The sequence below is a fragment of the Rutidosis leptorrhynchoides genome, chromosome 7 (genome assembly GCF_046630445.1).
Source record: "Rutidosis leptorrhynchoides isolate AG116_Rl617_1_P2 chromosome 7, CSIRO_AGI_Rlap_v1, whole genome shotgun sequence".
Classification (NCBI taxonomy): domain Eukaryota; kingdom Viridiplantae; phylum Streptophyta; class Magnoliopsida; order Asterales; family Asteraceae; genus Rutidosis; species Rutidosis leptorrhynchoides.
In genome coordinates this window covers 29,109,689-29,127,593 of record NC_092339.1, presented here as the reverse complement: position 1 = coordinate 29,127,593, position 17,905 = coordinate 29,109,689, and positions in this window count along the sequence as shown.

The following is a 17,905-nucleotide window of genomic DNA, read 5'->3' as shown; positions in this document are numbered from 1 at the left end:
TTTAATTTGATGCACATTATGAGAGCCTCTTTTTATAGGAAATTTGCAAGAGTCTTAACTATACTAGGATTGCTTAGTGATAAGCTTGAAAAGGGATTGAGTTTAGAACTAGATTAGGATTAGAGTAATTGTAACTAGCTTAGGATTAGGATATGAATTGTTAGTTAGATTAGGTTGCAAGGAAATTGAGTTTGATTAGGATTAGGATTAGGATTAGGATTAGATTAGCTTAGGGATCAAGTTTTTTTTTTTTTATTATCCTAGACGAATTTTATTTATATACACTATTATTATTATTATTTAATTTTTTTTCAGCTATACAAGCATTTATGTATATATTTTATGTTTTTTTATATATATAATAAGTATTATTAATTTTATTTAGTTAGACCTACAACTTTATTTTAATTTAAATTTTTTTTTGTAGAAGTTTATCAGTTTAGGGAAATGTCACATTTTATTAATTACCTAAAGCTTAATATCATAGAAAAACATAAACCTTAATTAACAGTGAGTGTTGACTAGAAGTTTACTATTTGGTTAACGTTTTGTTAAGTAAAGTTTACGGGCACACAAAAATCCTAAGGGCAATATAGTAAAATTAGGAATGGAAAAGTGAGGGTCGTTATAGTACCTCAAAACTTCGTCCCGAAGTTTTAGGTAGACTTCTCGGATGCATCTGCAGTTGAGAAGAGATGGGGATATTTCCGTTTCTTCTGGTCTTCACGTTCCCAGGTATACTCGGGGCCATCGCGTGAATTCCAACGGATCCGTTCTATAGAAATATTGCCATGTTCTAAGCGTTTGAATCTTATGACCCTTAACTTTTACAGGTTCTTCTTTGAAGTGCACCTTATTATCAATGTGAAAGTAATCTAAAGGAATAACAGGAGTTTCATTCGAATAGATTTCCTCAAAAAGAGAAGATAATGCTATTCACGCATTTCAGTAATTCGGATACATGAAGTTTTAGAAACATTACTAAGCTCATTTAAAATCTTGAGCGTTTTATGCCACAACACTAGAGCAGACAAACAGGTAGGAGTTTGTGGAGAACACAACCATGAAGTTTGATGCATGGCTTGTGTTTGTTAGAGATGGTACCAACTTTTAGATTCCAGAAGGTAACCATAGAAATTCCTAATGTGAATCGACGAAAGGAGATGCCAGCTGAGGAGTCACTAATCAGACTTATATACAAGTATGCCATAATTACTAAGCTGCCCTCAGAATGGTATGAGTGATTAATGAAAGATATCGTTCAGTGTATTATAATACATGCGAACTTACCCTTGAAAATAGTTTTTGATAGCACGTTGTAAAATGTAACTTTATAATCATGATTTCAGTTACATGTCGAATAAGAGATCGAAACTTGACTAGGATAACATCTAATTGTAACTAGTGAGGAAGAAATGTTTAGCGTAAACACATAAACACCATAATCGTTTAAGGTAACTCCTTTAGAGAGGATAACGAGGATTATAAATTATATTTCTGATAGGAAATCGCATGAAAGGTGTGATCTCTTGATGAGAAAGACGTTCTCGCACCTATGGCGAGTCGATCTATCATTCACTTATGAGTTTAAGTGCGGATGAAAATAAATATGAATCATTAGCTACAAAGAATAGTTTACACCGGGTGAGGAAATTTCCGAAAATGATTGCATTTGCCACAAAATTTTGAATTATAGAATTGATAGTTACGAGGTTGTTGTGGTTTAGTCATGAAATATCGGAAGTAAAAACTCCTCAACGGACAACCTTAAAAGGGAAAAGTTGATGAGAACAGAGGGTTTTGAATGATGAACTTAATGATAAGTTTCAGAGGACGAGAGGAATTGTGATTAATATGTGGTGTATAATAACATGGAAATTTTATATGAACAAGCAATGAAAACTTTATAGAAGTTCGAGTCGTTTAAGGTGACAATGTAAAAAGGAACGAAGTTCTTAGTAAAACTAGAGTTATGTACAACATATACTATTTTAAGTAAAATATCTTTTGATTAAAAGAATTGATTTATAAAAGTCAAAGTATAATTTTATATGTACTAGTCAAAAATAAGTAAAGGTAAATTTTATTTACTTTATTATGTAAACATATACGATATATAAAATTTGCACGAATGGAAGTAAATAAATTTATTTTATAACATTTCGAGAGGATCGCACAGTAAAACAGTGTGTGTAAAATATTTTTTTTTTCTTTTTGGTAACAAAATTTTCATATTTTGGAGATTACGAGATGGAAAAAGATCGATGAATATCGTGTGAAGGTATTTTGAAAATTTCGGGTTATTTTAAGCAACAATGTTGCGAGGTAATGAAACCTATTGTTTTTAAATACGGTTGTTGACTATTATTAGGGCATATGTTCTTGGAATTCAAAATGTTCATGTACAAAGCTGTTGCTGACAAGTGAGATATGAATGGTAGAGTATGAGAACGTGATAGTGAATGTGATGTTTATAATATCTTCGTTTGAATATTCAAATGAAAATCTTGCGAGTGGTTGTCGCTTATTTTCGACGGGTTTTCTAATGGGTTTATGAAAATCTACACTGAGAGCGTAATTGTAGATAACAGGAGGTATGCTTCGAAGAAGTTTCGGGGGTGTCACTTCAGGTCACTTACGAACATGCATCCTTCCTTCCTGCGGGGGATGGGATAATTAAGCGTCATAGATAGGTTGTTTAAGAAAGAAAGAATGCCAAGCTTTACAACTTTTATGGCATAGGAGAATTTGTTAATCTACTCATAGGTATGATATACATAGTTTGATCGTAACGATCTCTTCGTATGTATATAAATCAGATGATAATTACCTTTCATGTAATAACATTGAGATTTTTAAATGAATGGCTTGGAAATTTTTCTTTGATTCACTTTCTTTTCCATATGTCATGATATTGGAATTTCTATATGAATTACCGTAATATAATCACGTTGGTCGGGCGTCATTATATTTCACTAATTCATATTTTCATTCCAATATCACTCCATAAGGTCGGGATATTTGATCAAACTTTTGGAATGTTGAGTCATGAGTGACATCCCTTCGCGTGAGTCAAAGAATACTTTGAATCACAATGGCAAAGTCAGGTCATGAGATATGTAAGGATATGATAAAAAAAAAAAATCACGTACTAACCAATCCTTTAGAGTAGGGATCAGGCAAGATAATAGGGTTTTGGCTTGACATCCTTAGGAAAGGATACATAATGTCAGAAGAGGTAAAAGCATGTAGTAAGATGGATTGGCAGTATAAAGATTAAGGGAAAGTACTTAAAACTAAGGCAGGAAAGGTTATAGACCTAAAGATTGCTAAGGCACCCACATAAGGCACACATAAAATGCAACCCTGATTCTCTATAACAAGCTTTGGCTCTCCTAAATTACATAATGAGATAGGTATGGTGGCATTCTATTGTTGGAATACCATTAAGTCATGGCTCTTATTCTAAGAGTCAGACGTGTAAGTATAGTTCCTATAGCAAAGTGTTTCTAAAGATTTGAATGGTATAGGATTTCTAGGCATAACAAATATAAGTGAACTTAATGCAGATAATCTAGAATGTAATGCAAATAATCAATGCAAATGAACAACTCGGTTATAGACTAGACTCACTAATGCATCCTAACTATTCATGTTAGTCACACTAATGTAACCTAGTTCCCTATAGCCAGAGCTCTGATACCAACTTTAACACCCCGCCAAAATCGTCATTGACGCGGATGTTAACTCTGGTCCCAATGCTCGGCTTGACTTCTAAGTAACAGTAGAGTTCTACAGCGGAAGCAATATATCTAAGTACCTGAGACAAAACATGCTTAAAGTGTCAACCAAAAAGGTTGAGCGAACAACATAGGTTTAATAATTATAACAAGTTTTAGACCACAAGATTTAAATAAGCGGTTTAATCAGTTCGGTAGTAGTGCTGGTGTATATGATATCGATACTAACCATTAGTTACCCTAAACACATCACGTTCGTGTCGTTCATCGTTATTATGTATCCATTGACCAGCGGTCATCCAGATAGAGACGTCACCCTCAATAGCGCTATCACAATAACTAAGCTTACTAAATTCCAGTAATTAACGATATCATGGTAGGGATTAAGCATGAATCAAAGCATGTTAGCAAACAGTTTGAACTGATCAAAATAAAGTTTGAGTACTTGTGTCTAAGCGTAAAATAGTTTAAAAGCAAGCATGTGTCTCACCCCAAAGTTTAAAGTAAATAATAGAAACAGTTAAAAAAAGTGAAAGGACCCGTTCATATACATTATAAACGATTCACAATAGTTGATTACATCGCGAGGTATTTTGACCTCTATATGATACATTTTACAAACATTGCATTCGTTTTTAAAAGACAAACTTTCTTTACAACGAAAGTTGACGGCATGCACACCATTTCATAATACATCCAACTATAATTGACATAATAATAATCTTGATGAACTCAATGACTCGAATGCAACGTCTTTCAAAATATGCCATGAATGACTCCAAGTAATATCCTTAAAATGAGCTAATGCACAGCGGAAGATTTCTTTAATACTTGAGAATAAACATGCTTTAAAGTGTCAACCAAAAGGTTGGTGAGTTCATAGGTTTATCATAACAATCATTTCAATATATTAATAGACCACAAGATTTCCGTTTATAAATATATGTACACTCGTAAGTGTATAAGAGTATTCTATAAATTGTAGGCACCCGGTAACAAGCCTTAACGTTCATGTTTTACCCTCTGAAGTACACCAGATCAGGTGTGTTTAAAATAACCTCAAAGTACTAAAGCATCCCATAGTCAGGATGGGGTTTGTCAGGCCCAATAGATCTATCTTTAGGATTCGCGCCTACCGTACATAGACAAGTAGTTTAATGTTACCAAGCTAAGGGTATATTTCTGGTTTAAACCCACATAGAATTAGTTTTAGTACTTGTGCCTATTTCGTAAAACATTTATAAAAACAGCACATGTATTCTCAGTCCCAAAAATATATATAAAAGGGAGCAAATGAAACTCACCATACTGTATTTCGTAGTATAAATACATATAACGTCATTTAACAAGTGCAAGGTTGGCCTCGGATTCACTAACCTATATTAATTATATATATTTATATGTTGGTCAATATTTGTCTAACAATTTTTGGTCAAGTCATAGTGTACCACAATCCTAATGCTCGAGACTAATATGCAAAAGTCGACAAAAGTCAACTTGACCCAAAATGACTTCTAAAATTTATACGTGTTTATTATATAACTTAACTATAGTCGTTTTATATATTTAAATATATTTATTAGATTTTATAATAATAAAAGTCATTTATTAATAAAAATTTATATTAACGTTTATATATGATAAAATATACTTTTATATATCTTAAGTAGTAAAATTTATAAAGTTCACTTAATATCTTAAAACTATAGTGGTAAGTATTATTAATGTAATTATACTACGCGTGGTGAAAAATATCTTTGTATCACCTATTTATTTGATAAAATAATATTGATCATAATAATAATAAGTAAAAGTTGTATTATTTTGTAATAATAATTATTATTATTCTATAAAAAAATAACAATATTTATATTTACTAAAAATGTTATTATGATAAAATGATAATACTAACATAATAGTAATAATGATATTTTATAATAACAATGATATTTCTATTAAAATAATAACGACGATAGTAATAATAATCATTTTAACAATAATACTAAAATTCAGTTGACTATAACTTCAAATCCGTTCATCGAAACCATTCGATATCTAAATGAAAAGTTCTTAATTTTTCGCTAGCTTTTCAATGACATGCATATCATATACCCTATCTCAGTAGCATATGTATCTAATTCAGGATTCAACAAACCTATCTAAGGATAATATCGAATGTACAAGCATGCATAATCCTATATACTCGAGCACTAGTCAGGGATACACTATTGATATATAAAAGTTAAGTTATGAGTGCTCACGTATCAATATTGAGATTCAATATTTGAAAGGACCCGTTCATATACATTATAAACGATTCACAATAGTTGATTACATCGCGAGGTATTTGACCTTTATATGATACGTTTTACAAACATTGCATTCGTTTTTAAAAGACAAACTTTCTTTACATCAAAAATTGACGGCATGCATACCATTTCATATTACATCCAACTATAATTGACTTAATATTAATCTTGATGAACTCAACGACTCGAATGCAACGTCTTTCAAAGTATGTCTTGAATGACTCCAAGTAATATCCTTAAAATGAGCTAATGTACAGCGGAAGAATTCTTTAATACCTGAGAATAAACATGCTTTAAAGTGTCAACCAAAAGGTTGGTGAGTTCATTAGTTTATCATAATCCATCATTTCCGTAATAGTAATAGACCACAAGATTTCAGTTTCTATAAATATCCGTACACTCGCAAGTGTATAAAAGTATTCTATAAGTTGTAGGCACCCGGTAACAAGCCTTAACGTTCATGTTTTACCCTCTGAAGTACACCAGATCAGGTGTGTTTAAAATAACCTCGAAGTACTAAAGCATCCCATAGTCAGGATGGGGTTTGTCAGGCCCAATAGATCTATCTTTAGGATTCGCGCCTACCGTACATAGACAAGTAGTTTAATGTTACCAAGCTAAGGGTATATTTCTGGTTTAAACCCACATAGAATTAGTTTTAGTGCTTGTGCCTATTTCGTAAAACATTTATAAAAACATCGCATGTATTCTCAGTCCCAAAAATATATATAAAAGGGAGCAAATGAAACTCACCATACTGTATTTCGTAGTAAAAATACATATAACGTCATTTAACAAGTGCAAGGTTGGCCTCGGATTCACGAACCTATATTAATTATATATATTTATATGTTGGTCAATATTTGTCTAACAATTTTTGATCAAGTCATAGTGTACCACAATCCTAATGCTCGAGACTAATATGCAAAAGTCAACAAAAGTCAACTTGACCCAAAATGACTTCTAAAATTTATACGTGTTTATTATATAACTTAACTATAGTCGTTTTATATATTTAAATATATTTATTAGATTTTATAATAATAAAAGTCATTTATTAATAAAAATTTATATTAACGTTTATATATGATAAAATATACTTTTATATATCTTAAGTAGTAAAATTTATAAAGTTCACTTAATATCTTAAAACTATAGTGGTAAGTATTATTAATGTAATTATATTACGCGTGGTGAAAAATATCTTTGTATCCCCTATTTATTTGATAAAATAATATTGATCATAATAATAATAAGTAAAAGTTGTATTATTTTGTAATAATAATTATTATTATTCTATAAAAAAAATAACAATATTTATATTTACTAAAAATGTTATTATGATAAAATGATAATACTAACATAATAGTAATAATGATATTTTATAATAACAATGATATTTCTATTAAAATAATAACGACGATAGTAATAATAATCATTTTAACAATAATACTAAAATTCAGTTGACTATAACTTCAAATTCGTTCATCGAAACCATTCGATATCTAAATGAAAAGTTCTTAATTTTTTGCTAGCTTTCCAATGACATGCATATCATATACCCTATCTCAGTAGCATATGTATCTAATTCAGGATTCAACAAACCTATCTAAGGACAATATCGAATGTACAAGCATGCATAATCCTATATACTCGAGCACTAGTCAGGGATACACTATTGATATATAAAAGTTAAGTTATGAGTGCTAACGTATCAATATTGAGATTCAATATTGCAGGAAAGTACGTAGACGCAACGGAGATGATAAACACTAGATTGACCTCACGAGCATACCCATGAACCATACCCATCACCTCCATAGCTATAACCCATAATTTCCTTAGCTTCGACTCATTCAAAAAAAACTATTTTGAAATCACTCGGACATCACTCCGTCGTAATATTTTATGTATACTAATAATATCTTGAAATAATACAGAGCATATATATATATATATATATATATATATATATATATATATATATATATATATATATATATATATATATATATATATATATATATATATATATATATATATATATATATATATATATATATATATATATATATATATATATATGTAAATCGATTGAGAGAGTTTAGAGAAATATATTTTCAAGTTTCTATGAAATAATGAAACCTATTGAATTCTATTTATAATAGATTTTTGAATTATTAAAGTGAATTACTAAAGTATGAATTATTAAAGTGAATTATTAAAGTATGAATTATTAAAGTGAATTATTAAAGTATGAATTATTAAAGTGAATTATTAAAGTATGAATTATTAAAGTGAATTATTAAAGTATGAATTATTAAAGTGAATTATTAAAGTTAAAGTAAAGTAAAAGTAAAGTAAAGGTAAAGTTAAAGTATAGTAAAAGTATAAAAACTATGTATGTATAATACGCGTATAAATATATATAATATTAATTTAAATCGTTATATGTATTTAATGAAATAAAATATAAATATCGTTATATTTATTATACTGGTTAAGTAATGAGTTGTCAAAAGTGATTCTAGATATTTATAAAAGTTATATACGTTTTAATAATAAAGTTCTTTTTAAACTGAAAACGTTTTTGTACGTTTAAAAATAGATTAATAGAATATTATGGAAACTAATTCTCCACTAGCTTTTGTCTAACTTTCGTAAATGACACTTTTTATTTTTATTTATAAGTAGCTTTACAAATTATTCCGAATATCGTTAAGAGGAATAGATTTCTCAAATCATAGTGGACCTCTCAACAGAGACTTGTAATCATAATTCAATGTTTCTGATAATTCAATCATTTAATATATATATTTTTTAATTTCGTCGATAATCATATTGAAACAAATACGTTCATATAAAGCATTATACTTTTAAATACTTTGTTGACATTTTCAATTTATAACATATACACATATACATACATATTCATATATGTTCATTTAATGGTTCGTGAATCATTGGAATTTGGTCGAGGTTTAAATGAATGTATAAACATAGTTTAAAATCCTTGAGATTTAACTTAACAAACATTGTTTATCGTGTCAGAATAATATAAAGATAAATTTAAATTTAGTCGGAAATTTCCGAGTCGTCACAGTACCTACCCGTTAAAAAAATTTCGTCCCCGAAATTTGATAGAGGTCGTTATGGCTAACAATGAGAATGTTATTATGACGATTATGAAGTTTTATCATGTCTAAGAAGTATGGATAAAATAATTCGATTACTTAAAGTGTATGAGTGAAGCTATCGTAAAAGAGTGAAATGAGAAAATAGGGATTCATCTTATCTTTTGACGTCATCACGGTTGATCTCCGGATTAAAGAAAATTTTTGTAATCTATATAGGATTTGATTCTTCGGTGATTAAGGAAATTATGATCCTCTTCGATTTAATGCGATGATTCATCTCGATTTTTCTGTCGGATATTCCACTATAAATCCACATCCTTCGTTTCCTTTTAATTCACACCTTCTATTCTCTCTCCCTCAATTCTTACTTTAAAATTATTCGTCAATATGCTTCATCCAGTGCTGATTCTCGATATACTCCTCACTTTCATATCTGTCGTTCTTCTTTTTCATCTACCTCCAGAAGAATCTATTTACTTCTACTATACTCTTGGTTTTATAGTGTTTTTAGTTCTCCCGTGTCTTTATATTGCTATATGCATCGATATATACGGTTTATAGTTTCTGGGTTGTTGTTGGGTTTTATATCTTCCCTTATATTTTGATGTCCCTGCTTCTGTCTTCTATAATCATTGTCATCCCCAATTAATGCTCTCTTTTATTTGCTGCGATTTATACCCCAATTTCTATTTCGGAGTTTTGTCCTTTCGTTTCTTCTTCTTGCGATTAAGCACCGCTTGTAATGGTCCAGAATTCGCATATATGAATTTCAGAATGAACATTGTTAATGCTCTAAGAAGGAAATTGTAATGGCACGATCTTGACTTGTCAAATTACTAGAATACCTCGGAAAAGGCCGAATCATCAAGAAATATTTTCTTGATATTTTAGAGGTTAAAGAGAATACAAGAGTCGTGTAACATAGCACATGATGACATTATGATCTGTGAATCATCACGTTCCATTTAGAAACTCAGCATGACTTACTGTAATATAATCACGTTGATCAAGTGTCATTATATTATACTAGTTCATGCTTCAGTTCCCAACACTACTTCAAAAATATTCCTATTTTAAATTCGAAAGTTTCGGAATTTAGAAACTAAAATAGTTTCTTTTATGATGTAATATAGACAGCACGAAGAGGTAAATGATTTCAGATAAGAATAATTATTGGAATATCTTCATAAATATGGAGGATATTTATAATGAAAGATACGATGATATCTTAAAATTTCTAATATCAGAGGATGATGAAGAATATTGTCCGTAAGGGTTTAGAGTCAGGAGCAAGGTATTCGATAATGACTTCAGCAGACACGGAATCATTTGGATTCTTTGAAGGTAGATTTCGTCCTTGTGATTTATCCACAGCCTTCTTCATGGTTTGCTCAATCCGTATTTTTCAGTACTAAATCTTCTCTTTTTCCGAGCTTTGCCAACACACTACTCTTTATCATCAAACTTTTTACTGTTAAGGTCGTTTATAGTTTTTGCTGCTTCATCAGTATTTCGAGAACTAGTTCACAGTTTAGGGTGTTTTTCAGAAACTTCACATTCAAAGTATATAAGTCCAGAAGATAGACACATATAATTGTTGGCGTAGACATGCTACGAGATTTCAAAATACTGATTGCTAATTTCTGATGATTCGTATGGTAATTCTCGTTACAAGATGCAGATGAGTAAATGATGGGGTTTTGATAAATATAAAGATTTTTCGGAAAGTCAAAGATCAATGAAGTTGTTAATAAGTTTACTGCTAATGTGGCGAGATATGAAAGGTTCCCCGGTAATAATGATGAAGGGGTAATCATTATAATAAGGCTTATTCGTATGAACAATTGAAGTTGGTTTGCTGGAGCTGTGACAAAACCGTCTATTTTTAGAAGGGATTGAAAAGTTATTTTAGCTAGTAAATGTCAAAAGGTCTGACATGGATACATGTTAAATTATGACTTTGGTTTCAAGAGTTTTTCATGTACGTAACTGTGGATAACATGTGGTTGGATCATCATCTCGATTGTTCATTATTTGAAGTGTCTTCAGGTATTTCGAAGGGCTTGAACACAGATTATAATCGTTAATATACATACGATGTTCTAACACAGTTTTGAAGTTAAAGTATAGCTTTGAAAGATGTAAGAATCTAAGAGTGATGATACCGGTTATAACTTGAATTGAATTCGGCGATTTCAAAATCAGAATATGTAATTAGATTTTTGAATGAGTATGGTTGTTTTGATTTCTATAAAAGAATGTATATTGTTGTGAAAGTAGGGAGTATAATGGATGATTTGCTGAATCAGATTCGAAGAATGTAACATATTAATTGTGAATTTATATATCTCTCGGGTATTACCTACCCGTTAAAAAAAATGTCACAATTAATATTTTGTACAAAAAAATTTTATTACAGTCTTTATGAAAATATATGTGTATATTTCTTCAGATGTAATATAGATTTAATGAGTTAATATTAAATTAAACTCACTAGATTTATGGTTAAGACTAGGATAGATAATTTCTAAACTTTAGAAATTACATAATCGTCGTAGAATGTTTTCCCAATGAAGTTATGAATCAATACTTCATCGTTGTGGTATTCCTTAGTATCTACAGAGCATATGACGTCGATGCTCATGGGACAGATTGTGAAGTTGAGGTTTGCGATGCGGTTGTTGTTGGTGGTGGTAATGGTACTGTTGATGTTGTTGACGGTGGTACTGGTTATGTTGCTAGTGCTGCTGCTGGTGTTTGTAACCTTTGCACCATATTCTCCAAAGCCACTATCCGAGCGCGAAGCTCGTTGACTTCTTCTATTACACCGGGGTGATTGTCGGTTCGGACGAGCGGATAAATAAGATCTAGAATTTGGTGTAGTATATAATCATGACGAGATACTCTGGAAATGAGAGAGAAAATGGTGTTTCGGACAGGTTCGCCAGTAAGTGCTTCAGGTTCATTGCCAAGAGGGCAATGTGGTGGATGGAAAGGATCGCCTTCTTCTTGTCTCCAATATCTAAGGAGGCTACGAACCCATCCCCAATTCATCCAGAATAGATGATGGCTGATTGGTTGATCCATTCCAGTCACACTGCTTTCGGAGCTTGAGTGGGATTCCATTTCGGAATCCGTGGAACTTGAACTGATGACGAATTCCATTTCGTACGATTTGATAAAGGATTTTTCGATACGAAATGATTTTCCGGCTATCGGGTGGTATTCTAACTACATAGAATATCTATATATATATAGATCAAAAGATTTCATAGATTACGGAGGAATTTACGGAATATATCAGGCAAAGTTTACGGTAATAGATACGATAAGATATGATTTAGCAGATACGCTAAGATATGAATTTTGTCTATACACTATTCATGCAATCAATGCAGCAAGACGTGTCTAGACTAAGAATGATAAGCAGGTAATTTCCTAAGGATGGTAAGTAGATGATTTCTGACTAAAAATGATAAACAAAACTTTTGACATGCAGACACGGTCGAAGTCCAGACTCACTAATGCATCTTAACAACTATCAGTTAGACACACTAATGCAAGACCTGGTTCGCTAAGACCACCGCTCTGATACCAACTGAAAGGACCCGTTCATATACATTATAAACGATTCACAATAGTTGATTACATCGCGAGGTATTTGACCTCTATATGATACGTTTTACAAACATTGCATTCGTTTTTAAAAGACAAACTTTCTTTACATCAAAAATTGACGGTATGCATACCATTTCATATTACATCCAACTATAATTGACTTAATATTAATCTTGATGAACTCAACGACTCGAATGCAACGTCTTTCAAAGTATGTCTTGAATGACTCCAAGTAATATCCTTAAAATGAGCTAATGTACAGCGGAAGAATTCTTTAATACCTGAGAATAAACATGCTTTAAAGTGTCAACCAAAAGGTTGGTGAGTTCATTAGTTTATCATAATCCATCATTTCCGTAATAGTAATAGACCACAAGATTTCAGTTTCTATAAATATCCGTACACTCGCAAGTGTATAAAAGTATTCTATAAGTTGTAGGCGCCCGGTAACAAGCCTTAACGTTCATGTTTTACCCTCTGAAGTACACCAGATCAGGTGTGTTTAAAATAACCTCGAAGTACTAAAGCATCCCATAGTCAGGATGGGGTTTGTCAGGCCCAATAGATCTATCTTTAGGATTCGCGCCTACCGTACATAGACAAGTAGTTTAATGTTACCAAGCTAAGGGTATATTTCTGGTTTAAACCCACATAGAATTAGTTTTAGTGCTTGTGCCTATTTCGTAAAACATTTATAAAAACAGCGCATGTATTCTCAGTCCCAAAAATATATATAAAAGGGAGCAAATGAAACTCACCATACTGTATTTCGTAGTAAAAATACATATAACGTCATTTAACAAGTGCAAGGTTGGCCTCGGATTCACGAACCTATATTAATTATATATATTTATATGTTGGTCAATATTTGTCTAACAATTTTTGATCAAGTCATAGTGTACCACAATCCTAATGCTCGAGACTAATATGCAAAAGTCAACAAAAGTCAACTTGACCCAAAATGACTTCTAAAATTTATACGTGTTTATTATATAACTTAACTATAGTCGTTTTATATATTTAAATATATTTATTAGATTTTATAATAATAAAAGTCATTTATTAATAAAAATTTATATTAACGTTTATATATGATAAAATATACTTTTATATATCTTAAGTAGTAAAATTTATAAAGTTCACTTAATATCTTAAAACTATAGTGGTAAGTATTATTAATGTAATTATATTACTCGTGGTGAAAAATATCTTTGTATCCCCTATTTATTTGATAAAATAATATTGATCATAATAATAATAAGTAAAAGTTGTATTATTTTGTAATAATAATTATTATTATTCTATAAAAAAATAACAATATTTATATTTACTAAAAATATTATTATGATAAAATGATAATACTAACATAATAGTAATAATGATATTTTATAATAACAATGATATTTCTATTAAAATAATAACGACGATAGTAATAATAATCATTTTAACAATAATACTAAAATTCAGTTGACTATAACTTCAAATCCGTTCATCGAAACCATTCGATATCTAAATGAAAAGTTCTTAATTTTTTGCTAGCTTTCCAATGACATGCATATCATATACCCTATCTCAGTAGCATATGTATCTAATTCAGGATTCAACAAACCTATCTAAGGACAATATCGAATGTACAAGCATGCATAATCCTATATACTCGAGCACTAGTCAGGGATACACTATTGATATATAAAAGTTAAGTTATGAGTGCTCACGTATCAATATTGAGATTCAATATTGCAGGAAAGTACATAGATGCAACGGAGATGATAAACACTAGATTGACCTCACGAGCATACCCATGAACCATACCCATCACCTCCATAGCTATAACCCATAATTTCCTTAGCTTCGACTCATTCAAAAAAACTATTTTGAAATCACTCGGACATCACTCCGTCGTAATATTTTATGTATACTAATAATATCTTGAAATAATACAGAGCAAATATATATATATATATATATATATATATATATATATATATATATATATATATATATATATATATATATATGTAAATCGATTGAGAGAGTTTAGAGAAATATATTTTCAAGTTTCTATGAAATAATGAAACCTATTGAATTCTATTTATAATAGATTTTTGAATTATTAAAGTGAATTACTAAAGTATGAATTATTAAAGTGAATTATTAAAGTATGAATTATTAAAGTGAATTATTAAAGTATGAATTATTAAAGTGAATTATTAAAGTATGAATTATTAAAGTATGAATTATTAAAGTGAATTATTAAAGTATGAATTATTAAAGTATGAATTATTAAAGTGAATTATTAAAGTTAAAGTAAAGTAAAAGTAAAGTAAAGGTAAAGTTAAAGTATAGTAAAAGTATAAAAACTATGTATGTATAATACGCGTATAAATATATATAATATTAATTTAAATCGTTATATATATTTAATGAAATAAAATATAAATATCGTTATATTTATTATACTGGTTAAGTAATGAGTTGTCAAAAGTGATTCTAGATATTTATAAAAGTTATATACGTTTTAATAATAAAGTTCTTTTTAAACTGAAAACGTTTTTGTACGTTAGAAAATAGATTAATAGAATATTATGGAAACCAATTCTCCACTAGATTTTGTCTAACTTTCGTAAATGACACTTTTTATTTTTATTTATAAATAGCTTTACAAATTATTCCGAATATCGTTAAGAGGAATAGATTTCTCAAATCATAGTGGACCTCTCAACAGAGACTTGTAATCATAATTCAATGTTTCTGATAATTCAATCATTTAATATATATATTTTTTAATTTCGTCGATAATCATATTGAAACAAATACGTTCATATAAAGCATTATACTTTTAAATACTTTGTTGACATTTTCAATTTATAACATATACACATATACATACATATTCATATATGTTCATTTAATGGTTCGTGAATCATTGGAATTTGGTCGAGGTTTAAATGAATGTATAAACATAGTTTAAAATCCTTGAGATTTAACTTAACAAACATTGTTTATCGTGTCAGAATAATATAAAGATAAATTTTAAATTTAGTCGGAAATTTCCGGGTCGTCACAATATTGCAGGAAAGTACGTAGACGCAACGGAGATGATAAACACTAGATTGACCTCACGAGCATACCCATGAACCATACCCATCACCTCCATAGCTATAACCCATAATTTCCTTAGCTTCAACTCATTCAAAAAAACTATTTTGAAATCACTCGTACATCACTCCGTCGTAATATTTTATGTATACTAATAATATCTTGAAATAATACAGAGCAAATATATATATATATATATATATATATATATGTAAATCGATTGAGAGAGTTTAGAGAAATATATTTTCAAGTTTCTATGAAATAATGAAATCTATTGAATTCTATTTATAATAGATTTTTGAATTATTAAAGTGAATTATTAAAGTATGTATTATTAAAGTGAATTATTAAAGTATGAATTATTAAAGTGAATTATTAAAGTATGAATTATTAAAGTGAATTATTAAAGTATGAATTATTAAAGTGAATTATTAAAGTATGAATTATTAAAGTGAATTATTAAAGTTAAAGTAAAGTAAAAGTAAAGTAAAGGTAAAGTTAAAGTATAGTAAAAGTATAAAAACTATGTATGTATAATACGCGTATAAATATATATAATATTAATTTAAATCGTTATATATATTTAATGAAATAAAATATAAATATCGTTATATTTATTATACTGGTTAAGTAGTGAGTTGTCAAAAGTGATTCTAGATATTTATAAAAGTTATATACGTTTTAATAATAAAGTTCTTTTTAAACTGAAAACGTTTTTGTACGTTTTAAAATAGATTAATAGAATATTATGGAAACCAATTCTCCACTAGCTTTTGTCTAACTTTCGTAAATGACACTTTTTATTTTATTTATAAATAGCTTTACAAATTATTCTGAATATCGTTAAGAGGAATAGATTTCTCAAATCATAGTGGACCTCTTAACAGAGACTTGTAATCATAATTCAATGTTTCTGATAATTCAATCATTTAATATATATTTTTTTAATTTCGTCGATAATCATATTGAAACAAATACGTTCATATAAAGCATTATACTTTTAAATACTTTGTTGACATTTTCAATTTATAACATATACACATATACATACATATTCATATATGTTCATTTAATGGTTCGTGAATCATTGGAATTTGGTCGAGGTTTAAATGAATGTATAAACATAGTTTAAAATCCTTGAGATTTAACTTAACAAACATTGCTTATCGTGTCAGAATAATATAAAGATAAAGTTTAAATTTAGTCAGAAATTTTCGGGTCGTCACAAAAAGTAGGGCTATGAAGTTCACCTTAATAGCAGATAGATATTCCACGCAAGTTATATGATCGGAGTGTTGAACACGGAGATCTCAACCTAGAGATATTATGTTCGAATAGTTAATGCCTAATAGACATAAAGTTTGTTTATTAATATAGTAAACTATATTAACAGTGACTGTTCTCGAGAAAAGTTGTTAATGTACTTATTTAATTATATATATATATAAGTGATAATATACTTAGTGTAATTAAGTGTTACTATATAGTTAAGTGTATAAGTTATACTAATAATAGTATTATTATTTACTTTAATCAACTATTATGTATACCTATCATTATATGTTACATCTATATATATATACTTCTATGTGATACATGCATATACATATATATTCTTTATTATTATACATGTATGTATTCATAACTATATGGTATATACATATTAGGTGTAGGTGTTACATATAGATAAGTGTAAGATGATACATATATATACACTTATTACTTTTATTATTAAGTTTACTAACCTTATATAATACTTTCATAATATACATTCATACATACATACACACGTACATATACATACATATATACACATACATATACACGTATGTATATATTTACATATATACACACACATATACCTACAATGTATACATGCACATACGTACGTATGCATGCATGCACGTGTATTATTATCATTATTATTCACTAATCCTCTTTCCTATATTACTAACCAATCCCTTTAATCATAATCATAACCTAATTATTTACTAAACATAAA